Genomic DNA, 26,246 nt, shown 5'->3' on the forward strand with positions numbered 1-26,246 from the left:
ATTATTTGATTTACATGCCTCAGAGTTTAGTCCACATCCTCTGAAGATTCTTTGAGTTCAAAGAGATTTCATCTCATTTCCCTATAGAACTGCTTCTTGCAATCATATACCATAGAAGTCTTTTCAGCTTTTAGTCATCTACTAAGATAATCAGAAGTACTAAGAAGTCATTAATCTATTAGGCCAATCAGAGTCAGTTAAGTTTGGTATAGAGTTTCTTTAATTCCATGGAACTATTCCTACAGCCCATACTAGTATCTGTGGTTCCCCGTGCTCACAAAGGACAAGGAGAGCGTGCTTACAGAGAGCAAGTCAACGTAAGTGCAGCTAACTCTGAGTTCTTTGCCTTGTGATAATAAATGTGACGTTTCCTGGCCACATGAATTGCTTAAGTTCCAAACTTCCTACTTGTGAATTCGTTTGTTTTAAAAAATTATTTTTACCTAACTCTTAACATTTTCTATACAATAGCACTAAGATATCACAGGTTAAATTTCCTCATCTGGCATTTTAAGGCAAGACGAATTTTGTCTCTGCCTACTTTCCACCCCTGTCTCCCCGATTCCCCAGAGAAAGCCTGCTCTCTAGGCAGACCAAAGAGGAACAGCTGGGGAAAGGCTACGAGCCTTTGCCTTCCTGACCGCCTCTGTTGAGTTGGGCTTGAGAATTTAAGGCTTTGAATCTGAAAAGAGTCTTCACAATAGACTTTGAAATATAACATGCTAGGAAGGACTATTTGGGGGGAACATTCACGCTAACAAATGTTTTTCTGAACTACACTGTTAGGTGCTCTATGTAACCTAAGTTACAGCAGGAGCTGAGCAACTGGCATTTAATAAATACTATTACTTATCTTTTTGTATATTAACCTTTTTTTCCCTCAACAATCTAATCATTTCCTTCCAACGATTGGAAACTCACTGAAGCATCAATCAAACCAAGCTTTGGCTGAGTTTATTGTGACTCACATACTCAGTATTAAATGATTCAATGCACAAAATTGAACATATTCACTAAACTCCAAATTCCCTTGAGTCAGCTGTTGAAATTTTCATTTATGGAACTTTGTGTTCATATAGCATAGAGAGAATTCAAGTAAGCACAAAGATCCATACACACACACACACACTATATATATATATATATATATATACACACACACACACACACCCCTATATATAGGTATCTGCAATTTATCACATATATCTATATATAGCAGACTTGCTATATATGGATGGTGTATATATGTGTATGCTATATATACATATATGCAGCAGAAAGACATGTACTAGAGATTTTATTATTTTATGTATTTTATTATATATAATAAAATTTCTAATGCATATCTATATACACATTTCATTTTATACTAGGTTGAGTAACTTTCCTTGGAGGAAATGTTTAAATATTTCTGATCTAGGTAATACTTTGAAAAAGTAGGTCATACTAAACCTTCACTCAGTAGTGGAAACGTCTTTTGGTAGAAGCTATATACCCACTATTTAATCACAGGCACAATTTCAGTAATGCACAGGAAACACAGAGTAAAGGTCTTTTAAAAATGTCTGACAAATATAGTCATTCTGATGATCATCCTCTCACATTTTTCCTAGGTATGCATTTATAGAATTCCTTTTTATTTTCAGTTGTAAGGATAAATTTATTGATGCTTTATCAAGGCTACTTAGAATCTGATAATAGAATGCATCAGACTGTCACTTTTAGAAAGAAACAGACCTTGAAGAGAGTGAAGAACTAGTTTTATATGACAGAATAATAAAGATGTCATCTCTCCCTATCATCTTGTTTTTGAATGCCATTTTTCACATCAGGGAAAATTAATATATTTCAAAAGATATAAAGTATAGGAAATGGGCATCAGTCACCATATTGTTTAGTGGAAAACCTGTGAAAATATAATTTTAATCAATTTGGGGGAACTGATTTTTTTCCATTTACTCAGTTCTTAACACTACTGCATATTATATAAGGAATACTCCTGAAGCATGACTTTTCTTCTATTTAAAATTCTTAAGGTTACAATTCTTATGTCTTGTTTTAATTTGGCTGTTTACTTCATTGGTAGTGGTGCTTTATGCTTCAACTATTAGATTACACTTGGATGGCAACTTCCCATCCGTGAAAATGGCAGTCATTCATTGAAGGCTGCTGTTAGCAGGAGAATTTGGTCTTGAATATGTTACAAAGTGACAGTTCCTTAAGTCATTTAATAGGAAAAAGTAGGCAATCCTAATATAAAGAGTTTAAATAAGTGCTGATATTCAAGCTCAAATTCAGATTTGTTCTTCAAATTCACTATGTCCAAAATTGAACTCATAATCTTCTACAAATTTATGCTTCCTCTTATATTTCCAATCTCTTGTTAAAAGCAGAAGCATCCCGTCTGCCACCCAGGCTTGAAACCTTAGTTTATCTTCTCTCTCCCTTATCCTGTAGCAGTCACATTCCTCAGTCCTTAGGATGGTACCTTTATAATGTGTCTCCTACCATACTTTTATTTTTTCATTTGTCATTTACACATTTATTCCTTTCTGGACTTTTGCAATATCTTCCTAATAGCTTTTGCAGCCTATATTCCATTCCGTAAGACATACTGACATCATAGTAATCTCCCTATAGTTATAAATCTGAATAAGCTACTCCTCTCTGCACACAAACCATATATAGCTTACCTCTGCCCAGAGGGGAAAATATAATAAATACACTAGTCTGTCATTCAGTGCACCCTGTAATCATCTCTGGTCTGATCTCCAACTTTATGTGCCATTAATCCTTCCTCCAAAGTATCCCTATATCTTATCTGAGTTGATCTTCTGTGTATTCTTAGAGAATACTCTGTACTTGCAGTCTAATCAGAATGCCATTCTCATCATACCAGACTATAATCCATTTCTAAAGCCCTGTTCAAATTTTATCCCCTGTGTGAAGCTTTTAGTAATACCACAACCATCCAAACATCCAACCATGCAGATTTATCTAAGCATTGTAAGGATTATGAGGATAAAAAATATATATATAACACTGATGCCTATCATTGATAACTTAACTGTCTAATGAGGAAATAATATGAAAACAGAGAGCAACATTAATATGACATAAATGGTATGTAACTTTTACCTATCATAGAGGTATTAACAAAGTACTATGGGGACACAGAGGAATGGGTATCTCTTCATTAAAGAGTCAGAGAACATTTTATACACCAAGTGTGAATTAAGCTGTTTCATAAGTAGAACAAAGGAAGGACATTCCATATGGAAGAAACATCATTCAAAAGCAGTAGACAGTTAATCTATTCAAAAAATATTTATTGATGATCTGTTATATGGCAGACATTATTAATTACTGCAGATACTATCATAGGAAGGACAGAGAGGAACAGAAAGAATTAAAAGACATGTTTTAGTAAAATGGAAAAATAATAGTTACTCTTTAGTTGTCTAAGTATGAAGATGAAAAAGTCCACTGAGACTTTTGGGTTTCTTGATTGGAAGGGATCATGAACCCATTAATCAAATTAGAGAATACTGTTTGGGTCATTTTTCAACATATTAAGTTTTAATTACATTCTGGATGTTCACATGGGAAATAGAAATATGGGTCCATAGAAATCATCAACATTTAAATCATATTTGAAAAATATAATATTTAAATAATATTTGAATAATAATTGCATGGGAATAGATTTTTTAAAGAGAATATGCACATTGAGATTAGAGGAGATATCTCAAAGTAAAAGAATCCTTAAAGATATAGGAAGTGGTCAACAGCCTTAGTGAAGAACATTTATACAAATTATTGGATTCAACCATTACAAGGCTCTTTTAATTTGAAAACAGTAATAAAAGAATGATGGCAAAGGCAGATTGCAGTGGTTTGAGGTTATGAGGTACTAAGAGATTTCTTCCCCAAGAAGCTTTAGAACTAAAAGGAAAGTGAAATAATGAAATATAGACATGTTCAGGAAAAGAGGTTATTTTTGATGGCAAAAAAATTGGGTTCAGTGGTGAAATGAAGAAAACACACTAATGGAAAGGTGACTAAAACTATGGGAGAAAGGGAAGAAATGATAAATCTCACTCTGGAGAGGAAGAAGGGAATGGAATCAAGAGTTGTGATAAAAAAAAATGAGAAAAGAGCAAACACATAAAGACTAAACAACAGGCTACTAAAAAAAATAAAGTCAATGATAAAATCAAAGAAGAAATCAGAAAATACCTCGACAAGTGAAAATGAAACACAACACTCTGAAATCGATGTTATACAGCAAAAGAAGTTCTAGGAGTGAAGTTTATAGCAATACAATCCTTCCTTAAGAAATAAGAAAAGTCTCAAACAACCTAACCTACTACCTAAAAACATAAGAAAAAGAATAAACAAAGCCTAAAGTCAGCAGAAGGAAGGAAATAATAAAGATCAAAGAGGAAATAAATAAAATAGAGAATAAAAAAAAAAAAAACAGAAAAGATAGATGGAACCAAGAGCTGGTGTTTTGAAAAGATAACCAAATTGATAAATCTTCAGCCAGGCTCACCAAAAAGAAAAGAGAGGACCCAAATCAATAAAGTAGGAAATGAATAAGAAGAGAAGAAATAACAACTGATACCACAGAGATACAAAAAATCACCAGAGAGTATTATGAATAGTTCTATGCCAACAAATTATACAACCTAGAAGAATTGGACACTTTTCTACAAACATACAACCTGCAAAGACTAAGTCAAAATGAAACAGACAATTTGAACAGATAGATCACCAGAAGTAAACTTGAATTTATAATTAAAAAAAAAAAAAAAAAAAAAAAAACAACCCAGCAAGCAAAAGTCCAGGACCGGATGGCTTTACAGGATAATTCTACTAAACACATAAAGAATTTACATCTATGCTTCTCAAACTATTCGAAAAACTTGAAGAGAAGGGAACACTCCCAAATTCACTCTACAAGGCCACCATTATCCTGATACCAAAACCAGACAAAGAAACAAAAGAAAAAAAACCCCTGAAAATTACAAGCCAATATCTTTGCTGAATATAGGTGCAAACATCGTCAACAAAATATTAGAAACTGAATCCAACAACACATAAAAAGGATCTTACACCATAATCAAGTTGGATTTATTCCAGGGTCACAAGAATGGTTCAACATTCACAAAATCAATTTGATACACTATAGTAATAAAAGGAAGAATAAAAATCACATGATCTCAATAGATGCAGCAAAAGCATTTGAAAAAATTCAACACCCTTTCATGATAGAAAATCAAAACAGGTATAGAAGGAACATAATAAAAATGATTTACAACAAATCCACAGCCAACATACTCAATAATAGTGAAAAGCTGAAAGCCTTCCTGCTAAATTCAGGAACAAGACAAGGATGCCCACTCTTGCCACTTCTATTTAACACAGTATTGAGAATCCTAGAGCAATTAGAGTAGAGAAGGAAATAAAAGATATCCACATTGAAAGGGAACATGTAAGAATGTCACGTTTTGCAGATATGATGCTCTAAATAGAGAAACTTAGCGTCTCCATTCAAAACTATCAGAAATAAATGAATTCAGCAATGTTGCAGGATACAATAACTATATTCACAAATTGGTTGTGTTTCTATTCACTAATAATAAAATAACAGAAAAAGAAAGTAAAAAAAAATCCTGTTTAAAAATCACATTAAAAAAAAAAAACCTAGGAATAAACTTAACCAAGATGTGAAAGAGCTGTACTCTGAAAACTATAAAATACTAATGAAGAAAACTGAAGATGATACAAAGAAATAGAAAGCTGTCCTATGCTCTTGAATTGGAAGAATTAATAATGTTAAAATGTCCATACTACCCAAAGCAGTCTACAGATTTAATGGAATACTCATCAAAATACCCAAGATACTTTTCACAGAACTAGAACAAATAATCCTAAAATTTATATGGAACCACAAAAGACCCCCAATTGACAAAGCAATCCTGAGGAAAAAGAAGAAAGCTCAAGTTGTCATCCTCCCAGACTTCAGTCAATTCTACAGAGCTACAATAATCAAAACTGCATGGTATTGACACAAAAATAGACATATAGATCAATGCAACAGAATAGAGAACCCAGAAATAAACCCATGCACCTATGGGTTTAATCTATGACAAAGGAGGCAAAAATATACAATAGAGAAAAGATAGTCTCTTCAATAAGAGGTGTTGGTACAACTGGACAGCTAAAATGTAAAACAATGATATTGGAACATTTCTGCATACCATACAAAAAAAATAAACTCAAAATGGATTAAAGATCTAAATGTAAGATCTGAAACCATAAACTCCTAGAAGAGAACATAGGCAGAGCACTCTTTGACATAAATGAGAGCAATATTTTTTGGATCTGTCTCTTAAGGCAAAAGAAATAAAAACAAAAATAAACAAGAGGGACCTAGTTAAAAGCTTTTACACAGCAAAGGAAACCATCAACAAAGTTAAAAGACAACCTACAGAATGGGAAAAAAATATTTTCAAATGATACAAAGTATAAGGATAATATCCTAAATACATGAACAGCTCAATGGGCAGAAGACCTAAACAAGCAATTCCAAGGAAGACATACAAATGATCAATAGGCACATGAAAAAATGCTCAATATCACTAATTATCAGAGAAATGCAAATCAAAACTACAATGAGGTATCACCTCACACCAGTTGAATGGCCACCATTCAAAAATCCACAAATGACAAATGCTGGAGAGGCTGTGGAGAAAAGGGAACCCTCCTACACTGCTGGTGGGAATGCAGTTTGGTGCAGTCACTGTGTTTATATATGCAATGGAATATTACTCAGCCATGAAAGAAAATAAAATACTGCCATTTGTAGCAATGTGGATGGACCTAGAGGATATCATGCTTAGTGAAATAAGTCATACAGAAAAGGCCAAAAACTATATATCACTTATACATGGAATCTAAAAAATAATACAACTTATATATATATATATAGCAAAACAGAAATAGGCCCATAGACATAGAAAACAAACTTGTGGATACCAAAGGGGAAAGGGGCAAACTAGGGGTACGGAATTAACAGATATAAACAACTATATATAAAATAGATAAATAACAAGGATATAATGTGTAACACAAGGAATTATACCTATTATCTGTAATAACCTATAATGGAATCTAATCTGCAAATCTCCATAAACAGTATGGAGATTCCTCAAAAGACTAGGAATAGACTTACCATGACCCAGGAATCCCACTCCTGGGCATATATCCAGAAGGAACCCTACTTCAAAATGACACCTGCACCCCAATGTTCACAGCAGCACTATTTACAACAGTGAAGACATGGAAACAGCCTAAATGTCCATCAACAGATGAGGATAAAGAAGATGTGGTATATTTATACAATGGAATACCGTTCAGCCATAAAAACCGACAACATAACGCCATTTGCAGCAACATGGATATTCCTGGAGAATGTCATTCTAAGTGAAGTAAGCCAGAAAGAGAAAGAAAAATACCATATGAGATCACCCATATGTGGAATCTAAAAAACAAAACAAAACATAAATACAAAACAGAAACAGACTCATAGACATAGAATACAAACTTGTGGTTGCCAAAGGGGAAAGGGGTGGGAAGGGACAGACTGGGATTTCAAAATGTAGAACAGATAAACAAGATTATACTGTATAGTACAGGGAAATATATACAAGATCTTGTGGTAACTCACAGTGAAGAAAAAATGTGACAATGAATATACGTATGTTTACGTATAACTGAAAAATTGTGCTCTACACTGGAATTTGACACATTGTAAAATGATTATAACTCAAAAAAACTGTTTAAAAAATTAAAAGAAAAACAAATGGGACCTAGTTAAATGCTTTTGCACAGCAAAGGAAACCATCAACAAAATTAAAAGACAACCTACAGGATGGGTAAAAATATTTTCAAATGATACAAAGGATAAGGATAATATCTTAAATACATAAACAGCTCATAAAACTCACTATCAAAAAAACAAACAACTCAATCAAAAAATGGGTAGAAGACCTGAATAGACATGTTCCCAAAGACATACATATGGCCAACAGGCACATGAAAAGAGGCTCAACAACACTAATTACTATGGAAATGCAAATCAAAACCACAATGAGGTATCACCTCACACTTGTCAGAATGGCCATCATCAAAAAGCCTACAAATAACAAACGTTGGAAAGGATGTGAAGAAAAGGGAGCTCACGTGCACTGTGGGTGGGAATGTAAATTGGTGCCGCCACTATGAAAAACAGTATGGAGTTTCCTTAAAAAATAATTTTTTACTAAAACTTATTGTTTAAAGCAAAAAAAAAAAAAAACCCCACTAAAAACTAAAAATACCATATAATTCAGCAATTCCACTCCTGGGTACCTGGATATATATCTAGAAAAAACAAAAACACTAATTTGGAAATATACATGCATCTCAATGTTCACAGCAGAACAATTTACAATAGCCAATATGGAAGCAACTCAAGTGCCCATCAACAGATCATTGGATTGAGAAAACAGGTGTTTATATATGCAATGGAATATTACTCAGCCATGAAAGAAAATAAAATACTGCCATTTGTAGCAATGTGGATGGACCTAGAGGATATCATGCTTAGTGAAATAAGTCATACAGAAAAGGCCAAAAACTATATATCACTTATACATGGAATCTAAAAAATAATACAACTTATATATATATATATAGCAAAACAGAAATAGGCCCATAGACATAGAAAACAAACTTGTGGATACCAAAGGGGAAAGGGGCAAACTAGGGGTACGGAATTAACAGATATAAACAACTATATATAAAATAGATAAATAACAAGGATATAATGTGTAACACAAGGAATTATACCTATTATCTGTAATAACCTATAATGGAATCTAATCTGCAAAAATAATGAATCACTAAGCTGGACATCTGAATCTAACAATATTATAAATCAACTATATGTGAATTGAAAAAAAAAGTCTCGATAGAAAGAATGGTTTAGGTAAGCAGGAGGAAGACCAATAAGGATAAATGGTAATTAAGTTTAGGGATGGAAATGAGGAAAATTGAGGGAGTTCAGTGGATCCAATTTTGTGTATGCACATTAATGGTTCTTACTGTGTTGTTATGGCATTTTCTATTTTTTTTTTTTAAAAGCATTTGTCACAATCTACTTGGAATCATAGATGCATCTGTATTTTTAACTTCCTTATAAAATTAGAAGCTGCTTAAGATCAGGTAACATGTCTAGTTCTCATATGTTTCCTCTATGCACGTAGGTGATGTTTGGTACATCATAATTTGGGAGGAACTTATATTTGTATTTTTGTAGCTGTCTCTATAGATAAATATGTATTTGTTATGTAAATTCTTTATTGACTAGGCACAGTGAAGAGGAAACCACAGGCATAGTATGAGGCTGGAGAAGAGTGAGAGATTGTCAAGATTCTCTGCATTCAGAAGAAAAAGTGTAAAACATGGCCTATCAAGTGGATCCTCCTATGCAGTACAAGAAGTGAGAGAATGTTATGTTGGTAAGTTTGATTTTCTTCCTATACTCTCCCTATATGATACATTATATTATTGTTAAATTATTATCTCTCCCCAAGGAAGGGTTATACCTCCCTACTCACTGAATTCAGGCTTAGCCTTAAGACTTGCTTTAGCTCTTCTAACATGAAGGAAGTATATATCCACATTGTGATGAACTCAGGAAATGACTGTGTAACTTGCTTTTAACAGTAAAGTGTAGAAGTGACATGTTTTGATGTTTTCTTCTTTTTTCAATTGACATATAGTCAGTCACAATGTGTCAATTGCTGGTGTACAGCATATATCAGTCATACATATACACACATATTCCTTTTCATATTCTTTTTCATTATAGATAACTACAAGATATTGAATATAATTCCCTGTACTATACAGAAGAAATTCGTTTTTTTAATCTATTTTATATAGAGTTGGTACTATGTTTTGACAATTTAATTTTTTCCTCCTCTGCCAAGAGACTAACAATACATTGTTTCCTCCTCTGCCATGAGACTAACAATAAGGAGCTGCTACTCCTTACCCTGTGTCCAGTACTGAAGATGACATGAAGCAGAACCTCTGCCCCATCAATGAGCATTTATGTAACTGAGAAATAAAACTTTGTTCTAGCAGGTTATTGAAATTTTGAGATTGTTACCACAGCAAACAATCCAGACTGGTACGTTCTCCTCCCCAGACTTGGGAAGTCATCTGAGCTACCTTAAATCATGAAGACAAGTGGCGTACTGTTTGATACACATTCAGTCTAGCAGCAGAAAAGATGTAGACAAATAACACAATTTAAGAATATAAACTAATTATCCCTAATAGTGGATTTTTGAGGGCCTTGTGTGAAGATAGAAGCAGGTGGGCTAAAAGTAAAGACTTCACAGAAGGACTGTATTTGGAGTTGAGTTTTAAAAGACAAGGAGCAGGAGCTAAAGAGAAGAATGAGGATGTTGTCTCAAACACACAGACTTTCATGTCCAGAATATTTAGAGCCTCCTAAATTTTCTAATTTTGAAAGTCTAATCATCTCTACTAAAATAATCTTTCAAATTGGTTCTTTACTTAAAAAAGCTAAAATTAGATTAAGAAGTGATTTCACAGTTGGACTAGCAACTCATTCAATATGACTACCTAATAATACACTTGGTAACAAAGGCAAAAACATAAATTAGTGTGTCTCTGTGTATGCTTATGCATGTTTATGTGGGTGTGTGTGGGTGTAACCTAAGAATTCTACTTTATTTGGTGTCTACGTTTCTTAATGATATTATTGGTGCCCTGACCACTTGAATAATAGAAAGGTTTGAACCAACCAAGAAAGCACACATCAGAGATGAAGGGTTTTAATTTACTGATCAATTATTGGCAGCTTCTGATTAGTACAAAGCAAAGACAACTTAAAATTGTAAGAACTGTATTGCACTGAAGTGGTTTCATTCATTTGAGAAGTTTGGGCCCTAATAACCTACTTTAAGTATGTAACTACATAGTGATGGACTTTTAGGATAAACAGATCAGCATCCACCTTGGAATAGCCTGTAAAAATGGCAATGAAAACTCCACTTAATATAAGGTGGCTATGCTGTGAAAATGATAGTGCTTCCTAAAATAATTGTAAACTATCTTTGAAGGTGTTTATAAAGATGAAGTTGGTGGAAAGTTATAGAATACCTAGACTTTTCAATCTGTTTGCTGTGGTTAAATGAGATGTTGACACCACAGAATGAGTTTATTTTTAGTGACTTCTGCTGTCTGCAGCTAAGAGTTAAAGCAACATGCCTGAATATCCAAAATACTCGTTTCTCTTGTCCAAAAGAATGTATCACTTTAAATCTATTAAAATCTACTTTAAATCTATTAAAATATCATATTGATTTTTAACAATTCATAATCCATCAGTTATTTGGCCGGGAGAGCCATTAAGGGGAAATTCCTGATGCCCTAAAAATTACAAATCATCTCATCTCATGACAAATATTCTTTGTGCTTTGTACCAAGAAATGAAACAACTGTGGTGATTTACAGCTGGAGGAAGGGGTGTGGTGAACTTGTGTACCAAATTTTGCTCAAGAAGTTGACTCTAGAGGGAAACTTCCTGCTTGTTGTAGAGGACAGCACCTGAGACCAATTCACATTTTGACAGTGCTCATTAGCAAGCCAATTGTAGACTAAACACTCTTCCTCAGAGGGACTTTAACCAAGTCAGAGCTCATTAGCAAGGAGTCCTTGGTGGCCAGACAAGTCTCCTGCAGATTATGCAGACCAAGCCTTCTTCATTTGAGTCTGGTTTTAATAGTTCCTCTCAAAATTTTTCTCAATTAGAGCAAATTGACACTTACATTTTCCTTAATACATTTAATTAACTCTTTAATGATATATAGGGCATTGGGATTCATTTTGTTGCTCTGATCACTTGTTTCTCTTGAAAATTCTCTTCAGTTTAACTTAGGCCTATGATCCTCTGATATTTTCTCTATTAAAAATGTAAATAGAACACCGGAGCGACTAATTTGAAAGTTAATAGTTCATCTGCAATTGATGTAGAAATACAGGACTGGCGCAGCCATGAGAATTAAGTGTTCTTTGAAAGGCCAAAGTGTTAGATTTTTTTCAGTTGTTAAAATATATTCTCTCTTGTACTCTAAAGTTGTATTAACTCTGTAGCATCACTGAAATGCGTGGCTGTTTTGTTCAACAAAAATACTGCCTCCTCAAACGCCCAATATGTTTTTGGAGAGTAACCTATTTGTTGCACAAAGAAAGGACATAATGTCTGGAGTCCGGTAATCCCGAATTGAAACTCTGATCTGTCACTCCCTAGTTACATAAATTTGGAAAATTGACTTCTCTGAGATTATTTCTTCATCTGTAAAATGGGGATAGAAAGGGCACCTCACAGGGTTGTTGTAAGGATTATAAAATTTGATACATATGAAATACTTAGAGCAGTTCCTGACACATACTGAACTCTCAATAAATGTAAGCTTGTGTGATTATTAGTATTGTGTTGATGTTTTAATAATAAAAATAACTCACAGGTAGTACCTAGCAAGTGCTTATAAGTAAGCCTTTAATAATTGATCCTTTCTTCCACACCCCTGTTAGGTTGTGAACAGAATCAGTCATTTATTTACAAGAAAAAAATGCAGATTGATATAAATGGGCTCCTTGGCATATGATCATGGAGTCTAAACTATAGACAAAAATACTGCAGTAATATGAAGTAACAGTGTGCATGGCAAGGGAAAACTGAAAACTCGCAACATAGAGTCAACTCATCAGCCTGGCAAGTTAGAAGTACATCCTTCTTCCTGTTATTTCTTTCCCAACTTTCATCATCACTGGACTCTCTGTAGACTCTCTGTGATGAAATAAAACCACCAGAGTTCAGAAGACTGCAATAACTAGAGCTCCTAATTCTGGAGCCATAGCTGGTAGAGCTCTTCTGCTCACAGGGGTGATGCAAGCTGCAGCAATAACAGTGACCAGGTCTGAGATTTCAGAGTAGGGGGTAGGTCCTATGTATATATAGGTTCTGTTTTTTTGGCAATCTGATAAAACAAATGTCCAGAGAACTGCTTCTACAACAAAACACGTAACAATACCCTATAAACTATTAAAAAAAATTTTTTTAATACATTGCTTAGTTTGTAGGAGAGTGTAGGTTATAGTTTAGGAAAAGAAGTAGAAATGCAAAAATTCTGAAAGATCACTAAAGTTTGAGTTTGCCCTAGGGATCTATCTGCTCATTCCTGATGACATGATACTGGGTAGAGCTTGTGCTTTAAGAAACCAAGTGACATGGGGGTGGGGGGTGGCAAACTTGGTGAGCAAGGTGAGTAGTCAGGTTACAGACTCAATTAAAACTAGGATGCTCAAATGATGACACCAAGACCGTCATATATAACTGCAAACATTGTACACTACACAATTCCAGGGAATGCTCTCTGCGTGAACCACAGTGTGAATGTGGGCCACTGAGGTTATACATGGCAACTCTGGGAAACACCAACACTGAATGAATTAGAGAAAAACCTGAATTTCAGAAGGATGCATTAAGGATATATGCATGTTCCAGCCATGATTCTGAGTAATGAGAAGATTTGTCCTTTCTTTTTAATCCTTTGGAAGTGGCTAAACAAAAAAATCACACCCCTAAAAGATTTGGGGCCCCAAATCCACATCAACCACATTATCTGAAAACTCCTCAATTCAACATAGATAGTTAACATACACAGACACTTGCCAGAAACACAAGTAGATCCTTCCTAACAGAACCTCTTAAATCCAACCCTCAAAGAATTCCTATGAGACAGAAGTCACTATGAAGAAAATCACAGAATAAACCAGGTAACAAGCCACCAGAGGGACAGTCAGCAGAAATAAAAGACCATAAACCAGACCCACAAAGACTGCAGATCAATATAGACTACACCATAAGCATACAATATATTAAAAACTAAAAGACAGCATCAAAATATGATAAAGAAACAAGAGGCTGTACAAATGACTAGGCATATCTGAAAAAGAATCAAATAGAATTTCCATAAATTTAGAAAAAAAATGAATTGAAATTAGAAGCTCAGTAGATGGGGTAAAGAGCAGATTAGACACAGCTGAAGGGAACATGGATAAACTAGAAGGTAGATCAAAAGAAATTAAACAGAATGCAGCACATAGACACAAACAGACGGAAATATGAGAGGTGATGAGGAGAGGAGTATAATGTATTTTTCAATGGCATTCCAGTGGGAGATAATAGAGAGGATGGAGAGAGAAAATACTCCAAAAGAAAATGGTAATTTTCCAGAATTGATTAAAAAAGCACCAAAACTAAGAATAATACATTTTAAAAAATTCATACTAGGCACATAGTAGAGAAATTTCAGACACAAGGGAATAGCAAGGCAGTCAGGAAAAGACAGGCACCTTTCAAGGAAAGACTTCTGGATAGAAAGTGGTATCTCCATAACAGCAATGGGAACCAGTAAAGATAGGAGTATCTTCAAAGTGCTCTAAGACAATTGTTGATATACAAATCTATAGTAACAAGACTTTCAAGACTGTAGGCAAAATGAAAGTAGTAAGGAAAACACTGTTTAGGATGAACAGAGCACCTGTAACATTTTCTAGAACAAAACGGACCACAAAAGGAAGGTGTGAGATGGAAGAAGAAAATTTGAGCTAACGAGATAGTTATGTTGGAAATACTAAATAATTGTTACAATTTTAACATTTAGTGTTAAAAATTAAGAGAATTAAAATACCACCTTATAAAAGTTTAGTTAAGAGAGGACACAGTGGCTCGAGTTAAATTGTTTAAAGGTCTTATACTATCCTGGAGGAAAGTTAACACAGATTATCTTTATGGTGAATAGTGATGTTGAAATTTCCACAGTAAACATTAGAAGAATAGAAATAAAGTATGTAAGTTCTGAGTAAAGAGATGAGGGATATATGGATTGAGGTGGGAGCTTTCAGTACATCCAAAAGAAGAGAAAAAGAAAAACCTAAAAGTGCATTTGAAACATAATTTTAAAAAAATTAACTCTTCTGTCTGACACACATTAATCGCCTTTCACAGAAAAGGTTAACTTTTGGGAGGTACACACACACACACAAAGACACACACACTTTCTTCCAGCTTATGTTGGTTGGCAACACTCGTATGCAATCTTACCTAGGGATAAGTTTTGCCCCTTTTCTCCATAATTTTCTTTACACGTTTTTCTCTATAATTTCTGTTCAAAAGGCTAGCAAATGTGTTTATTGGACATGTTTACTCTAATAGGAAAAATGTATATCTTTTTTGAGGAACATGAGCAGGAAGAAATTGACATCAATGGAAATGACTGGTTTCTCCAGCCCATATTTTCAGGATTATATTTCTCATTAACATAATTCAATCACAGCTAAGAGACATATTGCCATGCTTAGAACATAAACGTAGTAGAAGCAGATTAGAAATTAGTGGCTTTGCTATATTTATGTGATAATAACTGCAATCACAGGCTATCACTGACCATATAAATAACATGTTGATTTTCATGTGATTAAAGAAGAATTGAGATTTAAGGGAAGTTTACATATTTTGGAATTCTAAGGAAGGTCTTACATCTTTACACAATTACATCTTTTATTCCTGGGTGATTCAACTCTGCTTATTAGCATCTGATCCTTGTCTAATTGAGTATTTTGTTATTGATGAAATGAAGGATTTAATCTGTAAAGAGAGTATCATGGACCTCTCTCATAAAGAAAAGAATGGCTTTACTGAGATTTTCATCAAGGACTGCCCAAATCTCTTGCATATAGATTCTGGGTACTGGAACATTCTACAATTTAAAACCTAAATTGTAGGTCTGAAAATGTGACATTTTTATCCTTGATTATGCTTCAAGCATGGTGGTTAGGCTTAGGAAATTTATTATACTGATCTCTCTATGCTCAGTATTATCCTAGGATTTAGAAAATGAAATCAGTTGATTTTTCTTCCATCAGCAATTTCATATATAATTAGTAGTAAATTGAAGAAATGTTGAATTAATCAGCTTGATTTTTTTTTTTTTTTTAGCATTTTGGTAAAGATACCTCCCCCCTCTTTTTTGCCTGCAGTTTTTTTTTTTTTTTTATCATCTAGTGTGAATTTTATGCAGTAAAGAAATATTGACAGTTGGATCAAATCCATACTCAGATTAAGTCCCATTTGTAACAGGATAATGTAAATAGGACTCCTCAAATAAAGAACCAGGATGTCTTGCCATTTGTGACAGCAAGAATCAACCTGGAGGATATTATGCAAAGTGAAATAAACCAGACAAAAGACAAATACCACGTGATACCACTTATATGAGGAATCTACAATAGTCAAACTCATAGAAGCAGAGAGTAGGATGGTGTCACTAGGGATTGAGGGCAGGGGAAAAAAGGGTGATATTAGTCAAAATTCCAGTTACGCAAGATGAGTAAGCCCTAGAGATCGACTATACAGCATAGTGTCTACTGTTAACACTGTATTATATACTAAAAAATTTGCTAAGAGGCTAGATCTTAAGTTAAGCACCCTTATAATGATGATGATGATGGTAAGAGGAGGAGAAGGAAGCAGGAGGTAGAAGAGGTGGAAGAGAAGAAGCAGTAGCAGTAGTAGTGTAGTAGCAGGACAGAGGGCAAGCAGAGACTTTTGGAAGTAATGGGTATGCTATGGCATAGATTCTGGTGATGGTTTACAGGTGTGTATTTATCTCCAAATTCATTAATTTGAATAGGCTAAATATTTATAGTTTTTTATATGTCAATCAAAAACACAGAACTAGGAAGATACAAGTAGGAAGGACAGTGAGTCACATATTAAATGTATTAAATGATTTATAAGAAAAAAAGAGTGGAGGATCTCAACAGACCCATTTAGATCTAGAATCACAAGAAAGAGCTAATACTGCAAAGGAGATAGTGGAGTATTTGTATCACTAAAGGCTCTCTGTTATGAGCAAATGATTGAAAGCAAATTCAATGGCAAAATAAAATATATGTTTAAGTTAAGTAATTAGCCTGAAGACAGCATAAAAACTGAAGAAGTGTAAATAGTTTGTATAGCTAGCAGTAAATGGGCAAACAATATAAAGGGAAAAGCAAAGCAGGATTTGAAAAGTGTACTTTAAAATGTCAACTAATCTTGAAACAAAAAAAACTCAGGAGGACACTAAAACGCTGTAAGCAATATCCATAGAAGAGGAGAGAAGAAAATGTTAGGAAGGATTAAGTGACGTTTAACACGTTTAACACTCACACAGAGAAAGAAATCAGGAAAAGAAAAATCCTTGTTAACAAAGTTAAAACTCTGAGGTCTGAGTATCAGAACAGGATTAGAAGACTGGAGAAAGTCAGAATAAAGGCAAAGTATCTTTAAGAAGAATGCTGTGGAAGCATCTGTGAATTATCAAGTGTATCACTTAATCAAGAGAACCAAAATGTGATTTTTCCTTTAAATATAGGACAATAAAATATTTAGTCTCTCTAAATCATTAAAATTAAAACTTTAAAAATGGTGATAACTTTAAGGACTCAATTAGAATATCTGGGATACTTGATTAACAAAAACTATATATTAGCTCATATACTATTTAAAAAGAAATCATATTGCTTTTTTTATAAGTAAATAGAATACATGTTAATTGTAGAAGACAAACAACTAAAAAACTAAAACAAAACAATATGGATAACAAAATTATCTCATCATACATCACTGTCAATATTTCAGTGTTTTCATATGTATATAGATAAAATATATATGTATGCATCAATATATGATGGTATATGATTGATAGATAACTTTAATATATGGACATAATTTGATAAAAGTGAAGGAAGGGATCCTACAATGCAATGGAATACATACATATTTATATATACATACATACAGGCTGACACCAACCTTGTTATTTCTTTCTTTGTTACCTCAGATTTGCTTTGTGCATTCATTTTTCCCCTTAGCTTTAAAAGAAAACATTAAAAAAAATTCCATAGCTTTTCTGTTAACTGTTAGATTACAATAATGTCTATTCCAGTCTAGTCATCACATGTCCTTAATTCCCATATAGCATCAAAACCCCTACTCTGATCTAATTAATGCTTCTCCGCTCATCCAGCTCAGATCTGCAGCAGGTTGGATGCTTGTAGTGGAGAAGGAGTGTCTGGTTCATTCTATTTCTTTTCTTATTCCAACTATTTGCAGCTGAAGTTTTGGGGCAACTCCAGGTTGAGCTCAGAGGAGGATATCTTTCTTTTATGGGTCTCCTTTGGAGATTTCTCAAGAGATCCCATGCTGGGGTCAGAATGATTATTACAGATCCATTGTTTTGATACTGCTTTTACTCCTGTCGGCTGTCAACTTCCCCTTCAGCCTCTGAGCTTCCCGAAGTTCATTACTAAATTGGAATTACATGACTTTCATGAGATTGTCTTAGGTAGAGTCCCTCTTAAGATGAAAAAGCTTTTCAGGGAGACAACATCTAGACCAAGAGGAACATGAACCATTTCCTGCCTTTGTGTATGTGGAGCTCACTTCCAACCCAGCCAACTGCGTATAACTTTTGAGTTTTGCATTTCTTCAAGGTGAGAGTCAGACAGTTCTTATCTCTCTCACATGACAAAAGACATATCCACTCAGGGAAGTTCTAAGGTAGAAAAGAAAATTCTAGAACTGAAAAAATGCAGTATCTGAAATAAAAATTCACTTGATGGGCTTAAAGGCAGAAATGGAGATAACAGAGGAGAGATGCAAAGAGATAACAATAAAAACTATCCAATCGAAGAACAGAGAGATAAAAGATGCCCCCTAGAAATATCAAAGCTTCAGAGACCTGTGAGACGATATCAAAGGGCCCTCTATATATATAATTGGAATCCCAGAAGAGAAGAAGAAAAAAGGAATGAGGAAGAAAAAGTATTTGAAGAAATAATATTCAAAATTTACTCATATTTGTTGGAAGATATAAATTATATACCCAAGAAACTCAGTAAGCCCCAGGCAAGTTTGAGCTGGAGAATGAGGTAGACTTGAGGGTCCATAACAGCTTCACTCACATATCTGGTGCCCTGTTGAGAATGGCTGAAAAAGTGGGTTTAGCTTTTGACAGGAGTGCTGACACATGGCCTCTTTAAGACTACAGTTACAGGGTAATTGAGCAACATATCTTGTGGTTCAGGGCTCTAAAATCAAGTTCTCCAGTGAATGATGTGGAAGGTGAATGGCCTTTTATGACTCAGCCTCAGAAATCACATAGCATTACTTCCTTACTATTCTATTACTGAAGAAATCACAACCCTGTACAGATTCAAGAGGAAGGGACACAGACCCCACTCTCCAATAGAAGACGTGTCAAAGGATTTGTGGCTATGATTTAAAACCATTACAAAACCCAAAAGAATAATAAGAGACTTTAGCCAGATACTCTTCATAAAGAAAGACGCCAAGATGGTCAGTGAACATTTGAAAAATAGCTCAACCACACTAGTCATCAGAGAAATTAAAATTAAAAACATAATGAAACCACTACACACCCATTGGAATGACTAAAGTTGAAAAGACTGACAAGACCAAGTGTTTGAAAGGACTTCTCATACATTCCTGATGGGAGTAAATTTTGCACAACCACTCTGGATAATTGTTTGGCATCAGCTATTAAAGTTGAACATATAAATACTATGACAAAATATCTTACACCTAGTCATAACCCAACAGAAGTGTGTGCACATGTGTACTGAAAATTTGTACATGAATGTTCATAGCAGCATTATTTGTAAGAGGCTAAGCTGGAAACAACTCAAATGTTAGTCCACAATACAATGGATAAAAAAATGTGTGGACAACTCATACAATACAATCCGGCAGAGCAATGCACTGAATGAACTCCAGCTAATGTAAGAAGAGAAAAAAATGAATTTCTTGGATGTCAAGGTGAACATAAGAAGCTGGGAACACAACATGCACTCTGTGCTTCTATTTGTTTGCCTTCAGTAATAGGCCAAACTAATGTATGATGTTTTAGAAGGGCCAGAGGGCCAAGGGCTATGGACGAGTGTGGAGTCACTATGGGATTACCTTAGGAGAGAGTTCAAGCGAGTTCCTCTACCATGAGAGGGGTCAACTACTGAAAAGACCATCGGAGCCCAGTAGGGAGGCCCAAGATCTGGTAGAGGAACTTGGTTTTTGGGATCTGTGGATCCTGGGGGAAACTTGAAGCTACCAGTTTTCCCTGAACCCTAAAAGGCTAAGGGGTCAGGATAATGGTTCCCACTGGGGAGGAGGGAGAAGATGATTGGCGGAAGGCTTGTGGGTTGCTTTTGAGATGCTGGTAATGTTCTGTTCCTGGATCTGAGTAGTGGTTTCAGGGTTATGTTCACCTTATAATAATTCACAGTACACATACTTAGCATTTGTGCACTTTTGAAGCAAGTTATATTAATTTTTTAAAAATACATAGCAGATAGATTATACATTGGAGTGGAAGAAACAAGACAGGAAGACTGTTTAGGAGAAAATTGTCTAGGCAAGAGATAAAAAGAGAGTTAAGGCAAAGACAGAGAGAAAGGAGGCAAAGGAAGAGATGAGAGTCTGATGGAAGCTGGTTTAACAGTTTGTCACTAAGACAGACAGAATAGGAACTATCACATCCAAGAAATTAGAAATATTTATAGGGTCTGCATTTGTGATCAAGACAGGTACCAACAGCAGATAACAGACCTCAGTGCAGGCAAATGGCAAGTCAACTTCAATAGAACACTGTTTAAATTCAACTGTAAAAGGATGGGGCTTCTAGGACACAGTCCTAGAAATATTAGAAAGACTAGATTCTAGAAGCAGAACTGGGATCCTGAATTCAGTAGTCAAATAAGACTACTTTACTCTCCCATTAGACTTAAAGTTTACTAAGGTAAGAATTATTGTTCTTCATGATAGACTAACAAAGTAGCACGTGCCTTTGAATAGAGAATAGGCATATAATAAAAAGTTGATAAATTGGTCAATAAATAAATGACTGCCAATAAAAATAACTCATTCACTTGAACTGAGGTTCAAGGGGAAAGCTTAATCAAATGTGGATAAATTAAGACCCCAGTTACTAGAACGAAGAAATAATTTATATCACATGAGGAGCAAGATCATCTGGAGCTGGTGGTTCAGGACTGTGTCTGTTTCCTTCTTTGTTAACAGGGGTGATGTCACAGGATGGTTTGGTCTGAAACTGCAAGTACATTTTCAGTAGTTCCAGCTTTGTATGTAACTCAGCTGCAAGAACAGAGTCATGCCCATAGAAATGGCTTATATTAAATTCCCATGTTACAAACCATACATGAACCACTATTTGCATGGTACTTTAGATAAGATCATGTTAAAAAAAGACTCAAGTTTAATCTTGATCTCCATTATTGATTAAAAATAAGAAAAACATTAATCTTTAAAAATATTGACCCTGCTTTCTGGTTAATATTTTAAAAAGGCACAGAATCATACTGAATAAAGTAGATTTTCAAAAGAACCTGTCAGAAGTTCGTATTACAGTAGTAAAAATGATAATTTCTTTAAGTAATTCATACTTATAAAAAAGGCAAGGAAGTCTACACCCAAACTAAGTCTTTTCATTTTTTTAAAGCTTTAAAAGCAGAGTCAAGTTGAAGCTTCTACAGCAACAGGAAAGGCAGTTTTTATTTCAAATACTTCAAACCTATGACATTCTGATTTTTAAAAGTTAAATGAAGACTTTAAATTAAGTGTTATCTCCTCTACACAAGAAGGTCAGGTTTTAAAAGGTCATTCAAATGCATGGAATCTACATATATCTCTTTTTTCAATACACATTGATACTCTCTTGAATGTAACAGTGTTTTCAATAAATGATACTTGATAAATGTGCTTTTACTAAAAGTATATGGGATTAAAAAAAAAAAGTTCTATGGTGAAAACGGAAGGTAAAAGAACAAAATTACATTTGTTCTTCACAAGCCATTTGCATATGGTTGAATTTGAGACTCAGAATTGTATTCTGAATATTCTTACCTCATTATTTTCAGCAGGTTCTTTCTATCTCATTCATTCTCCCTTATTCAAGCTCAGTAAGGCAGATGGTCAGTTTCGTTAATTATGCTCAGTAAAATTATTTACTGTATTGGGAGTTACTCAGTTATTTCAGTTATGGTCTATTTGAAATTTGAGAATTAATTTAGAGGTGGTTCTGGAGTAGAAACTAGATTTAAATAGAAAGAGCTTTAAATTATTTTAAAATCTAATACCTCATAGTATATAAGTTTATCTGGTTGGCTTAAATGTGTGCTAGTTCCATAACCTACTAGGGATAACAGTATAATTACTGACATTTAGAACATTTGTCTACAAAAATCAACATACAAAAATCAGTTGTATTTCCACACACTTACTAAAGTATCTGACCAAGAAATAAGAAAACAATTGCATGTACAATAGCATTAAAAATAATAAAATGCATAGAAATAAATTTAACCAAGGAGGTAAAAGATCCATACATCAAAAATTATAAGACATTGATGAAAGAAACTGAATAAATGAAAGATATATATGCATGGATCAGAAGAATTCATAGTGTTAAAATGTCCATACTACCCAGAGCCATTTATAGATTCAATCCAATCCCTAACAAAATCCCATGGCACTTTTCAAAGAAATAGAAAAAAATCCTAAGATTCTCGTGGAACTACAACAGACCTCGATTAGCTAAAGGAATCTTGAGAAAGAAGAACAAAACTAGAGGTGTGACACGTCCTGATTTCACACTTTATTACAAAGCTACAGTAATCAAAACAGTATAATTTTAGTATAAAAACAAATACATAGATCAATGGAATGGAACCAAGAGCCCAGAATAAAACTAAAAATATTTGGTCAACTAATATTTGATAAGAGAGATAAGAATATTCAATGGGGAAAAAAAGGGTCTTCAAAAAACGGTGTTTAGAAAACCAAATATTCATATGCAAAAAGAATGAAATTGGACCCCTCTCTTACACCACTCACACAAAGTAACTGAAAATGGTTTGAAGACTTAAATGTAAGACCCCAAACTGTAAAACTACTAAAACAAAACATAAGGGGAAAGTTCCCTGACATTGGTTCTGGCAATGATTTTTTCCCCAGATATAACACCAAAAGCATGAACAACAAAAGTAAAAATCAACAAGGGGGGACCACATCAAACTTAAAAGCTTCTGAACAACAAATGAAAAAAATCACAAAATGAAAAGGCGACCTACAGAATGGGAGAAAATACTGTCAAATCATCTGTCTGATATGGGGTTAATACAATTCAATAGCAAACAGTAACAACAAAAAAGCTGACTAAAAACAGGCAGAGAAGCTGAACAGATATTTTTCCAAAGAAGACCTCCAAATTACCAACAGATTCATGAAAAGATGCTGAACATCACTAATTATCAGGAATATGCCAATCAAAACCACAATGAGATGTCACCTCACACCCATTAGAATGGCTTTCATGGAAAAGATAAGAAACAACAAGTGTTGGTGAGGCTGCAGAGAAAATCCTTGTGCACTGTTGGTGGGAATACAAATTGGTACCGCTATGGAAAACAGTATGGAACTACCACCTGATCCAGCCATTCTGCTTCTGGGTGTATATCTGAAGGAAATGGAAACACTATCTCAAAGAGATAACTGTACCCCCATGTTCACTGCAGCAATATTTACAACAGCCAAGACGTAAGAAATAACTTAAGTGTCCACTGATGGATAAGTGGGTTAAAAAGACATGTTGTGTATATATACACAATGAAATATTATTTAACCATAAAAAAACTCTGCTTTTATGACAATATGAATGAACCCTGACGGCACTAAATGAAATAAGTGAGACAGAGAAAATAAATATTGTATGTTCTCACTTACATGTAGAATCTGAAAAAGCCAACTCATAGAAATAGAGAGTAGAATGCTGGTTGCCAGGGCCTGGAGGATTTGGTGTATGGGGAAATCTTAACCAGAGAATACAGAGTTCTGGCTATAAGATGTATAGGTTCTGGGGGTCTCATTATAGCATGGTGACTGTAATTGACAGTATTGTATTATATACTTGAAAGTTGTTGCAAGAGTGGGTCTTAAATGTTACCACCGTCACCACCAACAACAAAAAATGGTAATTATGTGAGGAGATGGAGGTGTGAATTAACATTATTGTGGCAATCATTTAACAATGTATACATATATTAAATCATCATGTTGTATACCTTAAACTTACATTTGTTGTATGTCAATAATATCTGAATAAAGCTGGGAAAAACCTGTTAAATATACCTTATTTGTACAAACATGTATTTGTAGTGTTTGGCTATATATTTTATACTTTGGCTTTTAAATGTAACATTTTCTATTAGTTCCTAATGATCCAATACAATCAAGCTTTAAAAATTATGCTTTACCAGAGTACTTACGCTTCTGAAAAATCAAATATATGAAAGAATCTATGATGGGAAGCTTCCTGACACCTCTACCCTACAAGCCTGATTCTTGGCAGTGTCTGCTTTTAGTTCTACACTTACTTCAGGAACTCCAGTTAAAATGTGTACAGTCCCATTTCTTGAGGCAATATTTAATTCCTCCTTGCTGGTAGGAGGAATTGGTAGGTAACTTTTTCTCCTTTCTTGTTCTCCTAATGTTTGACAGTATCTTAAACATTTTAAATAAGGTAGTTGTTAAACTTAACATTTCACATCATGGCATATTTGACAATATCTTTAAACTTAGTATTTTGTAAGATGTACATACTAAATACTTTCCTTAAATTTCTGTCCTGTACTCAACCATCTTCCTATTTCCCAAATTCCATTTTTGGCTAGCTAACCTTTTACATTTTCAGGATTGTTAATAGTTACATCCAATTCTATGACTTGAAATGGTGCCCCCAGCTTTATTTAAGGGCTAGGTAAAAAACCTGATAATGCTTGAGAGTATTTATGTTGTTATAACTATGCTGTGAAGGTGTAAGTATTGCTTAATAATATGTCAGTTAGATTGAATTCCCTCTTTAGGATGCTGCAACCTCTAGAATATTTTAAAAAGGATGTTTCTAGCATTACGGTCAAATGAATTTCAAAAAAAATACATCAATTTAAAATTTTAGTTTATATTATATTTAGATTACAATTTTGGGGAGGCAATGTTTTTTCCCCCAGAGTTTCTAATTTTCTTTTTCCTTTGCATCCTTTTTGTTTATTATATCCCTATTTTAAAAAGGAGACTTTTAGTTACATCTTCTAGTAGTCTACTGACTCCACTTTTTGGCCTGGAGACCTTGCTGTCAGAGCACTTAAGACTTTGGATCTTGTTCCCTAGGTCTGCGAACAGTTATTCCAGAATAACACTCCACTGATGTTCTGAGATGAAACAGTTGTTTTTTGGTTATTTTATTTTCTTCTTCTTGGTTAAGAGGAAGTTCTTTTGCTAGAATACACTCCTAAGCAAATTGCTAAGGAAAAAAAAGTACATCGAGGGTAAACTTTATTCCATATCTGAAAGTATGTTTATCATGACATCGCTTCAGATTAATACTTTGGTTGGCTACAGAATTCTGGATTCAAAGTTATTTTCTTTCTCAAAACATGAAAAATCAGTTCATTCCCCACCCCACCCCTGAATCTGGGGTTGCTGATGAGAAGTCAGGACTATTTCCTTCTCTTCAGACTCCTTAAAAATTTGTAGTTGAGTGTTAATTCTGTGTGTCAGTTATCTAATCACCGTGCTAGATTTTCACTGAGCTCTTTGAATCTAAAGACTTGAGTCCTTTAATTGTGGGAAATTTTCTTCTCTTTCTAGTACGGCTGTTGAATGAGTATCAGACCTCTTGGATTAATAGTTGATGTTTCTACTATTTTCCAACTCTCTTTTCCTTTTGCTTTCTGGGATGTTTACAAATACTTGCCTGTCTTTCTATCTAGATTTTTTCATTTTAGCAATGATAGTTTTCACTTTGGAAATTTTTTTCCCTAATTGTTCCCTCTTAGTCACAATATGCAATTTTGGGGACATAATATATTCAAAAATCATTTTGAATGCATTAATTAGAATTTTAAGATTTCTCTTCTCTTTCTCAATGATCTCTGTCCTCCAGGGACAGGTTTTATTG

General features: G+C 34.2%; 2 protein-coding genes and 1 long non-coding RNA gene across 3 annotated transcripts in view; 1 reads left to right on the forward strand and 2 right to left on the reverse strand.

Moving 5' to 3' along the window:
- LOC141577731 (uncharacterized) overlaps window positions 1-11,143 on the forward strand; it is a 222,323-nt gene extending 211,180 nt beyond the window's left edge. The window contains exons 4-5 of the long non-coding RNA XR_012507093.1: window positions 9,419-9,569; window positions 10,080-11,143. This is a non-coding gene — a long non-coding RNA (uncharacterized LOC141577731). The remainder of the gene's footprint in view (window positions 1-9,418; window positions 9,570-10,079) is intronic.
- VWC2L (von Willebrand factor C domain containing 2 like) overlaps window positions 1-26,246 on the reverse strand; it is a 235,950-nt gene that overhangs the window by 65,374 nt on the left and 144,330 nt on the right. The window lies entirely within an intron of this gene.
- SPAG16 (sperm associated antigen 16) overlaps window positions 1-26,246 on the reverse strand; it is a 777,122-nt gene that overhangs the window by 40,833 nt on the left and 710,043 nt on the right. The gene's annotated exons all lie outside the window — the stretch shown is intronic.

Source organism: Camelus bactrianus, chromosome 5 (assembly GCF_048773025.1).
Source record: "Camelus bactrianus isolate YW-2024 breed Bactrian camel chromosome 5, ASM4877302v1, whole genome shotgun sequence".
NCBI classification, from domain to species: Eukaryota; Metazoa; Chordata; class Mammalia; order Artiodactyla; family Camelidae; genus Camelus; species Camelus bactrianus.